At 44.5% G+C, this 18,258-nt stretch overlaps 1 long non-coding RNA gene across 1 annotated transcript in view; it reads right to left on the bottom strand.

Annotated features, from left to right (window-relative positions):
• Positions 1-4,352: 4,352 nt before the first annotated feature.
• LOC144807866 (uncharacterized) overlaps positions 4,353-18,258 on the bottom strand; it is a 267,342-nt gene continuing 253,436 nt past the window's right edge. Inside the window, exon 3 of the long non-coding RNA XR_013606480.1 lies at positions 4,353-4,471. This is a non-coding gene — a long non-coding RNA (uncharacterized LOC144807866). The remainder of the gene's footprint in view (positions 4,472-18,258) is intronic.

Raw genomic sequence — 18,258 nt, 5'->3', positions numbered from 1 at the left:
AAATGAATCATGGGTATCAAGGCATAAAAAATAAAGGGTACAATAAATATGCAGTAGAATTAAATGCAAATATAGCTATGCAGTAAAATAGTTTAGTTTAACATGAAGAAATGTAAAGGGTATCAAGGGGGTTTAGGAACTTCCTGCTGAGCAGGTCGAGGACGAAAGGAGCGGATTGTACAATTATCTAAATACAACGTAATAGGAAGCCATAACTCAGCACGTTTAGTTGCCATCTGTGCAGGAAAAACAAAAGCATTATCAAGTCTATGGTTGTGACAAACATTATACCACCAAGCTTTGAAAGTGATACTGGACGTAGACTTCCAGTTGATAGTGATTTGTTGAAATGCAACCGCTAATAATAAGTCAACAATTCGAACATTAAGATCATTGCGGTCCCAACAAGGAGAAAGGCTTCCCAGGAAAATTTGAGCATGTGAAAATGGAATATTAGTGGAAAAAATGACATTAATTTGAGCCCAAACTTGTAACCAGAAGGCATGGACCTTCTTGCAGAGAAACAACATGTGAAACAAAGTAGCATTTGGGGAAGCGCATGACCAACATGTATCTGGTGTAGTGGGGAAACGTTTGCGAAGGGTGGAAGGAGTATGTAATAAACGGTTATAAATGAAAAATAGAGATTGCGTTAGGGAAGCAGCTCTGGAGGATTTATGAATCTTTAACCAAATCCTATCCCAAAGGGAAGTTGGCCAAGATAAGGAAAGATCACTCTCCCATTGCTCCTCTACTTTGCTTTTGAATCTGAGAAAAGTGTGAGTATGAAGATGTTTATATAGGACAGAAGCTTTTGGAAGGGTTAGTAAAGTAGAATGAAGGTGAGTAATAGGATCAGGAGCAGATGTAGGAGGACGGGATTTGGGAAGGTTATTATATGCTTCCATAACTGATGCTTTAAGGAGAAGATATTGGGGAATAGAAGAGAGGGGTAAATCAAAGGTGAGGCGAAGAGTGTGAAAAGGCAGGAAGGTGGATTGTGAAAACAATTGTGAGACCCAAAGCAAACCTTTGGCTCTCCAAGACTTCCAAAGAATAGGCTTACCTCGAATCAAAAGGTATCTATTATGCCATATAGTGGAGGAAAGGAAATCAGCAATACAAGTAGGGGGCGGAGGATGAGAGGATAAGAGGAGTTTAAGGGTAAACTTATGTATAGGAGTAAGAATTGAGGAGGGCTTGCGGGAAAAGGAGACACATTCAGCGAAAGAGAAAGGTAAAAGAAAAAGGCGCTCCACCTTGGTCCACAAAGGGCAGGGAGAGTCAGGATCTTGTAACCAAAAGGAGGATTGACGTAACAAAAAGGCCTTGTGATAGGCTAAAAAATTCGGGAAATTAACACCACCTTCAGAGGCAGGACGAATGAGCCTAGCCAGAGACATTCTGGGTTTATTCTTATGCCATAAAAAGGAAGATAAGACTGAATTTGTTTTTTTTATAAGCTTAGCTGGAATAGCAATGGGAATATTGGATAGAGTATAAAGAACAACAGGGGAGAGCATCATTTTGATAGTATCTAGGCGACCCCACCAGGACAAGTAAAGAGGGTGCCACTTGGCCGTGAGGTCGGATAATTTCTGGATGCACTTGGTTAAGCAAAGGGAAACAGTATCAGGGATTGAGGGGGTAATATGCAAACCTAAATATTTAATATGAGAAGGACTCCAGGTGAAATTTGAGGCACTAAAATCATTCTTAAAAGTGAACTTTGTCAAAGGTAGAATTTCGCATTTATCGTTATTAAGTTTGTAACCAGAGATTGAGGAGTAATGTTGTACTTCTGCTAAAAAAGCGGGAATGGAAACAGTAGGGTTCGAGATGAATAGTAAGATATCGTCCGCGTAAGCAGCTAGTTTTATGGAAAGATCCTTAGTTTGAAAGCCATGAATATCAGGGTTTTGACGAAGTTTGGACAAAAAAGGTTCTAGGGCCAGGTTGAATAGGAAGGGTGAAAGAGGGCAACCTTGACGGACACCTCTACCAAGATCAAAATAAGGAGAGATTTGGCCGTTTGCGAAAACTGCAGCACGTGGATGGGAATATAACAACGAAATTAGGGAAATAAATTTAGGGCCAAACCCAAACCAATTAAGGGTGTGAAAGAGGTAGGGCCATTCTACCCTGTCAAACGCTTTTTCAGCGTCTAAAGCTATTGCTGCGAGAGGAGATTGAAGATGTGAGGATTTTGTTAAGATGTTAAATAAGAGTCTTGTGTTATCAATGATGTAACGGCCTTTAACAAAGCCTGATTGTTCATCTCCGAGGAGGTCAGGGAGCAAATGATCTAATCTAATCGCTAATAATTTAGCAAAAATGTTGTAGTCTATATTAACTAGGGAAATGGGTCTGTAGTTTTTACAATATTGGACATCCTTCCCGGGTTTAGGAATTAAACAAATGTGAGCGTCTGAAAAGGTACCAGAAGAAGTACCTAATTCAGCAAAAGAGTGTATAAGGGAGTGAAGTTTTGGGATAAGAAGTTTTGAAAAGTGAAGATAAAACTCAACAGTAAATCCGTCAGGGCCAGGAGCTTTGTTAAGTTTTAAACGTTGAAGGGCAGCAAGCAGTTCTTTTGGTGAAGCGTCAGATTCTAAGGAGGAGAGGTCGAGAGGGAAAGAAGTAGGGGTTTGAATGGTAGAAAAAAAGTGAGCAAGAGACTGAGGAGAAGATTGGGTGTCTGAAGTGTATAATGTCTCATAGAAATGTGAGAAAGTAGCAAGAATGTCAGCATCCTTATGTTGTAAATGGGCATCATCATCATAAATCGATTCAATATTTACTTTATTGTGTTTGACCCTTAAGTAATTAGCAAGAATCTTCCCAGCTTTGTTCCTACCACCATAAAACTTGGCACTAGATTTAAGCAAATATAAAGAAGCATCTTCAGTAGACTTTTCATTAAATTTAATTTTGGCAGCAACCAGAGATGTCAGACTATCCGAGGAATGTGAAGTAAAATAGGCGTGTTCCAATCTCTTAATGTCATGGAGAAGGTTTTTGGTAAGTTGGCGGGCGGACTTTCGTTTTTTAGCGACAAAGTTAATAATGAAATCACGAGCAGCTGTCTTAAAAGCATCCCAGAGAGTATGTTTTGAAATGGGTGGGATATCATTGAAAAGGAAAAATTCATCAAAAAAGGCGGAAAAAGAAGTGGAAAATTTGGGATCTAGAAGGAGGGCATTGTTGAAACGCCACCTTTTAGGACCTTCAATTTTGGGTAAAACTTCAAGACTGACCATTACAGGGGCATGATCAGAAAGCAAAATCGTACCAATTTCTGCCGCCTGGAGAGTTTGAGTAAGTGCGTGTGAAACAAAAATATAATCAAGCCGCGATTGGGAACGATGATGGGGGGAATAAAAAGTAAACTCTTGCAAAGTCGGGTTACATAAACGCCAGGAGTCAACAAGCTTATGTTGCGAAATAGCTTGAGTAAAGAGTTTGTGTGGTTTTGTGGGAATATAAGTGGCATCAGACTTCCTGTCCAGAAAAGGATCAAAAGGGTGATTACAGTCTCCCGCAAGGATGAAGTTATCATCCATGAATTGGGTGATGTGGGGAGAAAATTCAGCCCAAAAAAGGGGTTCACCGTTCGTGGGACCATAAACATTAAGGAGGGAGATTGGAACACCACTAAGTGATAGTCTGACATGGTTCCATCTACCATTAGTATCCGAGTCTTGAGAGATGACTGTGAGAGGAAGTGACCTACGGCATAAAATAGCAACACCATTACGTTTCCCATCACCCTGTGAGTAAAAGACTTCACCCACCCAACCTCTCTTAAGTTTCTCAGATTCTATATCTGAAAGGTGAGTTTCTTGAAGAAATGCAATGTCAATATTTAATTTGGCTAGGTGAGATAAAATGCGCTGTCGTTTAATTGGGGAGTTAATACCCTTAACATTCCATGAAACTATATTTAAAGACATAGTTTACACAATAAGGCCATAAATTAGTTGACCAATAATTCCAAAAAATAATAGGGAATAGAAAAGAAGAAATCAGACAAAGAGGAGTAAATGATCATAAGTATAGGAAGAGAAATAAAAGTAAATTGAAGAAGAAGGAAGAAATATGCAATGAGAGTGAAATCATGAATAGGAGAAAGACCCAAGAATAATGAGTAGAGAATGAGAAATAGGAAGGGAATGTAGAAGAATGGATAAAGAAGTGAGAAATAGAAATGAATGAAAGTGAGGAAAGAGGAAATACAACCTGAAAAAAATAAAACATCATCGTTATGCAAAAAAGGAAATTTGGTGATAAAGGAAGGGGAAGTGAAGAGGGACAAAAAACAAAGAAGGTACAAAAAATATGAGGAAAACATACCTACTAAGGGGAAATACGAGAAGAAGTTGAGGGGGGAGGGAGCCAGGTAGGGAAGGCAACACAACTGAGGTCAGCCGGGCAAGGAACCGGGGAGATGTCATCAGACAACGAAGGGTTCCTGTGGAAACAAAGATGGGGTAAAGCTGATAAGGTAATACAAAGAACTGTAACGAAAATGATGACCAGGGAACACAACTTAGTGGATAACATCACAAGATTAAAAGGAGTAAAACAATCAAACAAGCAGGAAACTTCAAAAGGGGGTATACATGACAACAAAACGCACGACTAGAACATGAACTGGCTAATAGAAACAAAAGTCAGCCAGAAACATGAAGCAAACAATAACACAGCAATGGGAGAGATTGAATTTTCAAACAGGCGTGCAATGTCAACAGTCAGCCAGGGGAGAAGGACGAAGGACCAGAGGCATCCATGACAGAGGTACGATGTGCATTAATGAAGCTTTGCAGTCTCACTGGATCTTCATAGGTGGTAGTTTTGTTATTATAGGTGACCTTAAACAGACACGGATGGTACAAGCCATATCGAGCACCCATGGAGCGAAGGACCTCTCTCATGCTTAGGAAAGCTTTCCTGCGGTTAGCAGTTGCTTTGGCATAGTCCTGGGCGAAGAATAACGGAGAGTCAGACCAAGTCAGTTTAGGAAGAGCCTTGGCAGCTGCTAGAACTTTCAGGAGGTCGGTATACTCTAAGAAATAAAGGATGACGCCCCTTGGCCTTTGTGACATGGAGAGGGATGTAGGTAAACGGCCCAGACGATGCGCACGTTGGATGTTGAGAGATGTATCCTGCGGTAGATGGAGCAATTTAGGAAGGAAGGACTTAAAGAAGGTAGGCGGGTCAGACCCTTCAAGACCCTCCACCAGGCCGTAAATGCGAAGATTATTACGCCTGCCTCTGTTTTCTAACTCCTCCACCTGCTTTTGAAGAGCTCCCACCTGCGAAGAAAAGTGTGTAACTTTGGCTTGAGATTCTTGAAAAGATGCAACAGATTGCTCCACCGAAGAGACTCTTGTTTCAATTTGAGACCAATTGTCTGTTAGAACTTGAAGTTTGGTATTGGTCTCCTCCATAAAAGGGCGCAAAGTTCCAATTTCCTCAAGAAAAGGACGAAATGATCGGATTTCCTCCAGTAATAGCTCCATGGATACAGGTGTCGATGGCTTAGGTGGGGAAGGAGGATGTTTTTTTAGCCGCTTAGCATTTATTTTTTCTGATGGTGTCTGAGAGGGTGTATCCATGAGTACCTCTGAGCCTGATGATGCAAGAGAGTCCTCTAGTTGGGAAAGAGTTGAAAAAACCTTAGAGTTCTTAACAAAAGCCACCCTTGTAGTTGCTTTGGAGGAGAAGCGAGACATGTGTTGTTGTCGTCCCATATAGAGAAGCAAAGAAACGAACAGGAAATGTAAATTGGTGGTACTGGACTGCAAGTGAAAAAAAAAAATGAAAAAAAAGACGCTATTGATAGCGAGTAAAATCACTGGTAGACAACCCCAGTTATAAGGAGGTAAGCCTGAGGAAAATGAGGGAGGAGCTCAGGCATATAGAACCAATATAAATATTAAGCAGAAAAGTCAGCTAAGATAATACTGCAAACAAGGAGAGTACATTTTGTTAGGATGGATACGGGCAGCCAATTGTGTCACAGAAGAAATTCAAAAACTGAGTTGAAATCCAAGAGTACTTTAAGCAAAAATGGAGAACCATCTGGAGTGAGGAGAGCATCCAAACAGCAAAGCCTGTAGTAAGTAAATATCACCAAGTCGCCAATGAAGTGATAAGTAGGCAGGAATGAAGCATCTGCATCGTTAAGGCAATTCCTATGTAAATATATTGACTGGTGGGGACAATAAGTAATCTACCGTCCCTGCTGGCATTGAAACGATAATTTAGGCAATAAAATCGTTTCAGAAGGTGACCAGGAGATAATATATTTATGCCAAGTCAAGCCATGAGGCGTAAGGAATGCGTAATGAACGTACCAATATGTAGGCAGAAATACTCCTAAGCGCGCAAAATGGCGGTCGCGCTGCGTGAGGAGATATTTGGCTGCAAATGTATGACGGTATTTAAGCAACACAGGAAGCCTGGACCTCGAGGGGGTTGTAGAAGTGGTCCGAAGTTGCAGCGACGCACATATTCAGGCTTGAAAGGTAAACCGCATTCGCCTTTACGAGAGGACTACTCCGTGACGGGACCCGCAAAATGGCGGCCGCGAACACCGGAGCGTCCTCGAAAGCGGAGCAGCAATTACCTCCTTCTTCTACGCCGGGGAGAGCTTCTCAAGAGTGCCACTGCATGGCGGAGATGTTCCGACGTCGAGATGGGACCTCCGATACAGGAACTGCGGGTGTAGAGAAGTGAGTCTCCCGGTGCCTCGGCGGAGCTTCACTCAGGCGCCGCCATCACCCACGGCGCCAAGCCACGCCCCTCACAGGGTATATTTATAGGTGTTAAGATGGGTTAGTGTTTAAGGGTGTTGGGGTATTTTAAGGAGTAAGGGTGGGTTATTTAAAGGGAGCAGGGTGGACACCCGGAGCTGGAATGTACAGAACCTGGGAAGAAAAAACAATGAAATATTTGGCACAACGCTTGTTTTTTTTTCCCGTAATCCCGCGCCCCGCACACGCCCAGGCCCCCAGCACACGATATGAGACATGGCATGAAGGGCAGAACGTAAAAACAACAGTTGATGGACAGAATGCAGAACAATGTCATACATTCACCCCAGTACAGAGATCTGGGCCTAAATCCATCGTTTTTTTGCACTCCACACCACCCCAGTTCAGACATGGCCATATGCAAATCAGCCTAGACCCTGTGCCTCATGGGAACAGTCCAGCCCAAACTGCCAAGCCATGTCTTTCCTGGACCAGAATCAAGCATCCTAGGACCGTTTTTTTCAGCCAGGATAGCTTGACTCCAGTGGTGTGGAGAGAATGGGATTCACATCTGAGCATACCCATCCCACTCGGGGTGACAAAAGCAAAAACAACAGTTGATGGACAGAATGCAGATCAATGTCATCCATTCACCCCAGTACAGAGATCTGGGCCTAAATCCATCGGTTTTTTGCATTGCACCCCACCCCAGTTCAGACATGGCCCTATGCAAATCAGCCTTGACCCTGTGCCTCATGGGAACAGTCAAGCCCGAACTGCCAAGCCATGTCTTTCCTGGACCAGAACCAACCATTCTAGGACCAGTTTCTGGCTAACAGCCGTCTTCAGCCAGGATAGCTTGACTTCAGTGGTGTGGAGAGCATGGGACTCATGTCTGAGCATATCCATCCCACTCGGGGTGACAAATGCAAAAACAACAGTTGATGGACAGAATGCAGAACAATGTCATACATTCACCCCAGTACAGAGATCTAGGCCTAAATCCATAATTTGTTTGCACTCCACACCACCCCAGTTCAGACATGGCATATGCAAATCAGCCTTGACCCTGTGCCTCATGGGAACAGTCCAGCCTGAAGGGCGGAACGTACCACACGCCCCCAGCATTTGTCACGCCCCCCCAGCACGCGCCCACAGTACAATGCAGACACGCCCACAAGGGACTACTTTGCTGGCACGGTTCTTTTACCTTTTAAATGTATCTGGTGTGCGTCTGCGTAGCCTATGTTCTTCTGCTGCAACTGCCCTTTCCAACGCTGTATTGGGTGTTGTGATTGGTGCTGTGGTTCCTGAGATTACCCGCCTCAAATGTTTGGGCTCTCTCTTTATTATATTAGTATGGATTTCCCTCTTACCAGTCTTTTTGAAAATCTTGGAACGACATGTTCACTCACTTCTAACACATTTCACAGAAAACAATAACTCTCTCCATCCCTCTCAATCCGGTTTTCGGGCCGGGTACTCCACAGAGACAGCATTACTGGGTGTCACGAAAAGCTCCGTAAACTTCTAGATGAAGGTCAAACAGTCACACTTATTTTATTAGACCTTAGTGCGGCTTTTGATACCATCTCGCACAAACGGCTAATACATACGCTTAAAAACTCCGGCATATGTGGTGCGGCACTGGAATGGATCATTTCCTTTCTAGAAAATCGTACGTTCCAAATCATGTCAACCACAGCCTGCTCTAAAATCTATACCTCACCTCACGGAGTACCCCAGGGCTCAATCCTAAGTCCACTGCTATTTAACCTTTACGTTAGACCTTTAGCGGACATAGCAAATCAAGCTGGACTAACTCCTTTTACCTACGCAGATGATTCCGAAATCATCTTTTCCCTCTCTGACTCTAACCCGCTTGCACCTTCCCATCTCAAACAAGGCCTCACCAACATTTCCAACTGGATGACCAAAAACCAGTTAAAACTTAATGGTGATAAGACTGAGGTTCTCATCTTGGGGAAACAGAATGACCGTTAGAAGCTTTCCCACTGGCCTACTCAAATGGGTAATCTCCCTGAGCCTACCATCCATGTTCGGAACTTGGGCATCATTGTGGACAACACACTGTCCATGCACCAACAAACTGTTAAGGTAGCTGCACTATGTTTCACCATTCTAAAATGGCTCAAGAAGATTCTATGGATGTTGCCCGTTTCCACTCAAAAGACCATAGTCAACGCTCTTATTACATCAAGACTTGACTACGGCAACATTCTCTATATTGGGTCAAACAAAGCCGTGGTCCGCAGACTGCAGCTAATCCAGAATTCTGCTGCTAGGTTGCTCTGCAGGATTCCAAAGACTTCCAGCATTTCTGGATATCTACATGACCTACAATGGCTCAGTGTGGAGAACCGTATTAAGTTCAAAGCCCTGAGCTATATGTTTAGGATAAAAGCAGGTACAGCTCACAAATATCTCCAAGCACTAGTACGTCCTTACGTACCTGGCTGCCATTTAAGATCTGAAACCTTGGGAAACTTCTGTGTGCCCAGGGTTAAACTTTTCAGAATGGGAGGGAGATCATTCTCCTATCTGGGCCCCTCCATCTGGAATACTCTCCCTACCTCCATCCGTAAAGAAACCAATTACATGCGTTTTCGAAAAAACCTCAAAACCTGGTTGTTTGATCAGTAACACCTGCTGAAGGTCCTGCATTACTGCAAAAGCTCCGTCCTGGCGCTGGGAAACCCTTCTTGGGTAGCTGAGCGCCTTACAAACTTAACAAATAAAATAAATTACATTTTTTTAAATTAAAACGTAAATTAAAGGCATTGTCATTTACAATGCCAATAGCTCAAACTCGCATAAATGCGAGACCTATTGCATTGCAAATGTGCTTCCAAATTGAAGAATTAAACAGAAAAGCACACTGTGACACCTACCATAACATTGTGAGATGTGAAGTAGAGGTTTCTTTTTCTTCCTCATAACCAGACCTAAGGTTACCGTGGCCAGTACGGGACCGAACCCCTAGGGCCTAATCAACATTTAAATCTCAAATATCTTACACTACCCAAAACAGCCTTCAGAGGCCCTTTGTGCTAGTGTCCCTCGAGCGGACATGCCAAATGGACAGAACGTTCGACAGCCGAGGAGGCGTCTGAGATAGGAACGGAACGAAGAAACCAACTTCATCCATTTCATATATGTATAACCATTACATAGCTCGCAATACCAACCGACCCGCTTCATGGCCCTCCAGACCCAATGTCACTTCATTGAATGCACAGATCCATACTAATATAACAAAGAGAGAGCCCAAACCTTTGAGGCGGGTAATCTCAGGAACCACAGCAAAGTAGTCCCTTGTGTGCGTGTCTGCATTGTATTGTGGGCATGTCCTGGGGGGCGTGACAAATGCTGGGGGCGTGTGGTACGTTCCGCCCTTAAGGCTGGACTGTTCCCATGAGGCACAGGGTCAAGGCTGACTTGCATATGGCCATGTCTGAACTGGGGTGGTGTGGAGTGCAAAAAAATGATGGATTTAGGCCCAGATCTCTGTACCGGGGTGAATGTATGACATTGTTCTGCATTCTGTCCATCAACTGTTGTTTTTGCATTTGTCACCCCGAGTGGTTTGGGTATGCTCAGACGTGAGTCCCATGCTCTCCACACCACTGAAGTCAAGCTATCCTGCCTGAAGACGGCTGATAGCCAGAAACTGGTCCTAGAATGGTTGATTCTGGTCCAGGAAAGACATGGCTTGGCAGTTCTAATGAGGCACGGGGTCAAGGCTGATTTGCATATGGCTATGTCTGAATTGGGGTGGTGTGGAGTGCAAAAAAAAAGATGGATTTAGGCCCAAATCTCTGTACTGGGGCAAATTTATGATATTGTTCTGCATTCTTTCCCTCAACTGTTGTTTTTGCATTTGTCACCTCGAGTTGAAAGTGTATGCTCAGACGTGAGTCCTATGCTCTCACACCACTGGAGTCAAGCTATCCTGGCTGAAGACGGCTGATAGCCAGAAACCTGTCCTAGGATGCTTGATTCCCGTCCAGGAAAGACATGGCTTGGCAGTTCGGGCTGGACTGTTTCCCATGAGGCACAGGGTCAAGGCTGATTTGCATATGGCCATGTCTGAACTGGGGTGGTGTGCAATGCAAAAAAACGAAGGATTTAGGCCCAGATCTCTGTACTGGGGTGAATGTATGACATTGTTCTGCATTCTGTCCATCAACTGTTGTTTTTGCATTTGTCACCCCGAGTGGGATGGGTATGCTCAGATTTGAATCCCCTTCTCTCCACACCACTGGAGTCAAGCTATCCTGGCTGAAAAAACCGGTCCTAGGATGCTTGATTTCTAGGTCCTAGGATGCTTGATGCCGGTCCAGGAAAGACATGGCTTGGCAGTTTGGGATGGACTGTTCCCATGAGGCACAGGGTGAAGGCTGATTTGCATATGGCCATGTCTGAACTAGGATTGTGTGGAGTGCAAAAAAAACGATGGATTTAGGCCCAGATCTCTGTACTGGGGTGAATGTATGACATTGTTCTGCATTCTGTCCATCAACTGTTGTTTTTACATTCTGCCCTTCATGCCATGTCTCATATCGTGTGCTGGGGGTCTGGGCGTGTGCGGGGCGCGGGATTACGGGAAAAAAAAAACAAGCGTTGTGCCAAATATTTCATTGTTTTTTCTTCCCAGGTTCTGTACATTCCAGCTCCGGGTGTCCACCCTGCTCCCTTTAAATAATCCACCCTTACTCCTTAAAATACCCCAACACCCTTAAACACTAACCCATCTTAACACCTATAAATATACCCTGTACCTCAAAACCCAAACCTATCCCTAAACCCTAAAAATACCCCTGTACCCCAAAACCCAAACCTAGCCCTGAACCATAAAAATAACCCTGTACCCCAAAACCCAAACCTACCCCTGAATCCTAAAATACCTCTGTACCCCAAAACCCAAACCTAGCCCTAAACCCTAAAAATACCCCTGTACCCCAAAACCCAATCCTAGCCCTGAACCCTTAAAATACCCCTGTACCCCAAAACCCAAACCTACCCCTGAACCCTAAAAATACCCCTATACCCCAAAACCCAAACCTAGCCCTGAACTCTAAAAATACCCCTGTACCCCAAAAACCCATACCTAGCCCTAAACCCTAAAACTACCCCAGTACCCCATAACCAAAACTATATCTGAACCCTTAAAATACCCAAACACCCCAAAACATATACCTTAGTACCCCAAAACATATACCCCTATACCCATACTTACCTTATCCAAACATTAAAAAAAAATGCTTTTACCATTCATGCATTTGCAACTAATTTCGTTGTAAATGTATGCTTGGTAAAAGCATATCAAATGTAATGCCATTTGTTATAATGGCATTGCGGAGTCATGGTACTTTCGTAATGAAAGTATGCGGACTGATAGTATGCGGAAAGAAAGTTGCCGAATAATGGGTGTTTATCCTCCCCCGGTAAGTACATTGGTGGCACGGCGGCTCACATCTCCAGCAACATACTCATAGTTTTTTCACCATCGATTTGAAAAATGCACAGGTCTCTCTCATTGATGGCCAGCACGACATACACTTTTAGGCACACCTCCCGCCACAAGTTCTAGAATTCCGAACTTTAGTGCTGGGGAGCTACGTTCGAATCTCGGCATCAGCTCAACATCCTGTGATTCCAGGCAAATCGCTTTGTCTCCTCGTGCCTACCACAAATGAATGTGTTCTTCTGTAATGTAAATTGTGCTCATGCCATGTTGTCGAGTTCGCGCTATATAATATTTCAAGGAAAAATAAAGTAGGGCAACTCGAGTTCACACACTATTGAACACGCACCCGTAAGTGCGTCAGCAGTGCACTGTGAATCGGAGCGTTTCACAGGCCTGTCACAGATAAGAAATGCTATCAAAACGAAATCCTACAAAACAATATACTACTGGCCGGCAGCAATTCATACCCGGACAACGTCGGGACGGGCTGCTAGTATTTCAAATAAGAGAGTACAGGTCATTAGACATGTCTGTCCATTTAAAGCACTGCTTAGTATGTTACAGCAAATGAACCGAGGCGCCACAGGGCAGACATGGCAGCAGCGCACGGTGTCAGTGGTACTTGAAATACGGGGTCACTTCATGACACGGTGTACATGCTCCAGCGGACAGCGGACTGTTCTTTCATTCCGGTTTTAGGTAAGGAGAAAGGCAGTGCCTGGTTTCTCTCAAGTGGTGTATAAACCACTTTTGAGTCAGGGTCCGAACGTCGAGGTTGCAGTGTGGGCCTGATCTTTTATGCTTTGGACAAGGTAAGTGGGGAAGGGACCCAGGTGACCTTTGAACTGTAGTGACACCAGGAGAATAGATAGGGATTCTCAGCCTCGCGCCCCGCCACCCTCCCCCTCCAACTATATGTTACTGAAAGGGACATTTGCATACCGGTGCTGCTCAGAGTGGCATTGTTGGAACCGGAGGTCTCTGGTTGGCACAGGTATGCACTTGTGACAAGCAGGGACCCTCACTTCCAGTCAGGGCAAGGGAACTACTCCTTCGAATAACCCCTGCTCACCCTCTAGGTAGTGTGGCGCGAGCAGACAAGGCTAATCTTCAGGGCGATAGTAAGTTAAGCATTTATGATCACACACAGTAAACCCACTGACCCACCACAAATGGACACCAGTCGTATGGTTGTATCAAAAATACGCATACTTTATATAAAAGATAGATTTCAAGCAGGATTATCACAAGACCATATAACGTTTAGCGATTTGAGGCCACCAGATTACAATAGGCAATTAGTCTTTAAATGTTCGTTGTTCAGCAAGGCACGATGACAGGGAAATAAGAACGTTGCGGACCCTAGATCCGATATGAACTCAAGGCAGAGTTCAGGTGTACTTTGCTTGTGGAAGTCCGAGGCATTTCAGGCGTGGCTACTGGTGAGGGCGGACCCAGGACGAGGCCGACGGTTCTCCCGAGGATCTCTCCGGCTCGGAGCCCCCTCGAGGTGCTAGGTGGGGGAGCAGGACTGTGGAGGGTTGTGGGGATCCAGGGTCGATGCAGCTCACGGGGCGAGGCGCCGTTCAGGCCTGCGGGACGTACTACTTCTTAGCACGCCGGGTCGTACTCGTGGATCTGTCAGGGGCAGACGGGTGCAGCAACAGGCTTCCGGTACCACTGTACGGGGAGGCCTTTCTTGAGGTGCTGATTAAAGTAAGAGGTGTCAACAAGGAATTTTGGGGCATATTATCAAGGGGGTTTATCTCTGCTTTTTTGGCTTTAAAAGCCAAGAAAGCGGAGATAAAATTATCTCCCTATTACCTAGCTGTCGCTAACACCAGTTAGCGACAGCTAGTAGGAGATAGCGACCATCTTGGGCCCCACTTTGCATGTCAGTGATATTTATCACTAATGACATGCAAAGTGGGCGTGCCAAGATGTTAGCGACTGGAAACAGTCGCTAACATCGCTATCTCCTATTACCAACTTTTGGAGATATTCGTGCTAAGCGCAAATATCTCCAAAAGCTAACACCTGCCCTGAGCAGTTCTTAGCCATGTTATCCAATGGGAGGTGGATAACATGGCTAAGAGCATTAGCTCGGTAATGCATGAATATCGCGGACTTTTCAGCGATATTCATGCATTGCGGCCGTTTTTTATCGCATTTGCGATAAACCTTGGTAATACCAAGGTTTATCTGCGATAAAAATCGGCGCAGCTCAGCGGTAAATTTTTGTCTCTAACCAAGCAATAGCGATAATTATCGCTATTGCTTGGTTTTGTTTCTGAACTAAGTACATATAATTTAAGAACAATGTCACTTTTAAGATTTGTAAATCAATTGAACCTAACTGTATCCATAGGATAACTAATGTATTCCAATGTTGTTCAAAACTGGTACATTCAATAAGAGACAAAGAGAGGAGAAATTCAAAAAGCACACAGCAAACTGATTATATATAAAAAGCACTTATATTTGACCCAATCATTTTCAAAAAGAAAGCCCCTTGGAGTAACTGGGCACAAATTGCCACTGGTCTCCCCAATGAACGATTATTTTATTCAATCCAGGAGATCTGAAAGTGTAATGCAGAACACTCAGTATTATAGAACTTCAAATGATGAATGATGAAAAAGAATTTTTCTGCCTTCCATCCCGCCCGCAGGCGCGTACAACTGGCACCCGTCAAATGCAACTCCTGCAGAAAGCAGACGTCTGCGCCATGCTGGCTAAGATATGCTGCAACTAATCACACCTTTCTGCAGTCATTCAGTCCACGCGCATTCCACCTTACCACTTTCATCATGGTCATTTTGCTGGCATTCCCACCCCATACTTGCATTCCAGTATATCTATGTGCGCTGGCACTAGGGAAGCGTCCATCACCTGCTGAGGTGAGACCAGAGAGGGTAGAGGGGGGAAGAAAGACAAGAAAAAAGCAATGCAACCAAGTTAAACTACCCATCACCCAAAAGTAGCACGTCTCACCCAATACAGCTGCATAACATGGCTGACAGAAAACACTACTACCCTCAACCAGGCCACTAAGGGCCAACTGCTAAGTACAACATGGGACTCATCCCGGAGGGTGGCGCCAGTGGTCCCAGCATATTCCAGCGATTGAGTGCTGGGTGGCTGGACAATGAGCACCCAAGAGGGGTTCTCATTTATTCAATCAGGCGGCTAAGCTCAATTCCTGTGAACTAATGTGCCAGAGAGGTGCCAGGCCATAGAGGGGCACAAATGAAGGTTCAGGCCCTCCAGGCATTAAAGGTCCCTATCCGGCCAGTCTCTTGACGCCGGGTCAGACTGTCCATCATGTGCACTAAGAGGGTCCTCTGCCACTGTATCCTTGTTTGCAGATGCTGCTGGTTTGGAATGCTTGAGGCTGCGGACAAACTTGGCGGCAGTCGTGGGATCGGTAAAGAACGAGCCTTTACCAGAATGAAAAATACGAATCTTCGGATGATAGAGCAAAGAGTACTTAGGGGCAGATTTATGAAGGCCTTGCGCCGCCGGTGCGTCATTTTTAACATGGGAAAAAGTGATGCACCGGCGGCGCAAGGCCTTCATAAATCTGCCCCTTAAAGTCCAGTTGCTGCAGCAGTCTTTTAACCGGCACAAATTCTCATTCAGCAGCCTGGACAGATAAGATGAAATTGGGGTAGAAAGAGACTGCATTGCCCTGATACAAATATATTTTTTTACAGAGTTTTATATGGTGCGAACTTGACCCGAATCGGGTATCAGAGCGCTTTACATAGCACCAGTTGCATTACATGAAGATACATTCATTTTTTTTGTTATGCACGGGGAGATTGAGGTCCTCATTTATGAGGCCTTCTTGCTGCGCTTCCCTACGGCAAAAGAAAAGGGCAGGAATGCGCCATATCTATAAGATACGGCGCATTCCTGTCCTTTTCCCATGCGCCAGCCAGGCCCGGCTCCAGGAATTTTTATTTGGGTGGGCCAAGGGTGCATTTGGGTGGGCCACTTGGGCTCGATTTGTCACATATATTTCTGGGCAGGCCTGCTTCAGGGCCCTCCTTTATCTCTTTTTAGTCTTGCAAGGCCCAGTAAAACGCACTCTTTTCCAAATCTCTTTCTAAGGGTTATCACTCTCAAAAAGTGTTCCTTTGATGGGAAGAGGAGTTTTCTGAGGTGGGAGGATCAGGCAAGTGACACTCCTCGGCCTCCCTCTGTGCGAGCCTTCAGGGAGAATCCCTCTTCATTACTACCTCCACCTAACTCCAGACTCTGCAACATACTCCCTTACAGGCTTGAATATCCACTACTCCTCTCTAGTGCACCTTATCTCACAGCTGACCTTAGGCCTCAGCCCCATATCAGGCACCATCGGGCTCCACTTTCATTTTGCCCGGTAAAAACATTAGAAAAATCACCTTCAAACTTAAAACATTGAATATAGCAGTAAATATAATTAGCACGCACTTTAAAGTATGTACCACAGTAGCCCTTATGACCCGACTGCTAATTAAACAAAAACAGAAAGGCCATGTCAGGGCCAACTTTAGCGTTGATGCGAAAGTCTTTTTTGGCGCAGCACCATTAACCTCTTTCTCCATAAATACCTTTACTACCACCTTCCAACAGTGCCCCTCATCCCTCCATTACCCTCCCTATTGACGTCCTCCTCGGATTTCCTCACTGCCTCACGCGAAAGTGCCACTCATATCCCCATAGCCCCTCACCTTCATGACCTCCTCCTCAAAGACCAGTACCCCTTATCTCTGTAGCCCCTCCCCCTCATGACCTCCTTTTCTGACTCCCTCACTACCACCCTCCACCAATGCTCCTCATCTCTCCCTAGCTCCGCCCCACCCCACTACCTCCTCCTCGGATTCCCTCACTGCCACCCTTCAACAGTGCCCGATATCTTTACGTAGCCCCTCTTTCATATGCATTTCATTTGTTGTTTAGCGCTACTCATATCAGTGTGGGTGTCACAGTACTTTACACCATGCACACATTATACAGAGACAATGAATCATACAAGTATGTAAATCAGTATACATGGAATGCCACATAAGCCACTGAGGATTACAAGTTGTATGAATCACATGTCATCCATACTGGTGGGCAGGATATTTTAAGAGGGTTTGGTCTTGTGAAACACAACCTTAGGACTTACAGAGTATTCCCTGGGGGTCAGATTTACTGATAAAAATGTATATATGCCCACACATACTCATTTTAGCAACATGAGAGTAATGAAAGACTGAGGAAGTTCTAACTATATCACAAAACAAAAAAAGTGAAGTACTAACTATACCATTCATGTTTGTATGCAGCTCTTTGGTGACAATTCATTGGTCACTGTCCTATGTTAGGATTGTAACTTCTGAACTGCAAGTAAGACAAGGATCTCTGTGACAAGGGCAGTAACCCACTAAGCTATCCACATAAAATACAGTTCATCTGCATTTAAAAACGACTAACAGATAAATGATTGCTTTCCAGCAGGATCATTAATCACCAGCGTTATCTGGGCATTTTGTATCGTCTTATTGTTGTCCTGCACTGGCCACAATATTGATAAAAATTGTTCAAATGAAGCACACACGAAGTATGTGTCCTGCTCAGCCTGTGCAGATTTTAAAAAGTAAAAAATGTAGTAACACATTCTCTTACCTACTCCATTAGTCAAACTTTGTGTCACAGCCTGACGTGATAAGCAGCTGCAGGGGTTAGGAAAGGTGACTGAGAATAAACAAACTTTTTTTCTCCTGTGCTGCATAGAAAAAGAAATATCAACACAGCAGGGTAGTAGGCAAAGGTTACCAAAGGTTACCGACGTCAAAGAAAGGATTTATCACCATGCCCCATACAGAGATGAAGGTGTGAAAAAATAAACAAAGCCTCATTAACATTTAAATGGTCTTTTAAAGACCTGTGAAGTACTCGGGTGCGGCTGCGATCATCTCTAAAACTATCTCTGTGTGTGTGCGCGCGCGCGCGCCCGGGAATCTGTCTCGGCCGGGC

Source organism: Lissotriton helveticus, chromosome 1_2 (genome assembly GCF_964261635.1).
Source record: "Lissotriton helveticus chromosome 1_2, aLisHel1.1, whole genome shotgun sequence".
Classification (NCBI taxonomy): Eukaryota; Metazoa; Chordata; class Amphibia; order Caudata; family Salamandridae; genus Lissotriton; species Lissotriton helveticus.
This window is presented reverse-complemented; position numbering and strand designations above follow the sequence as displayed.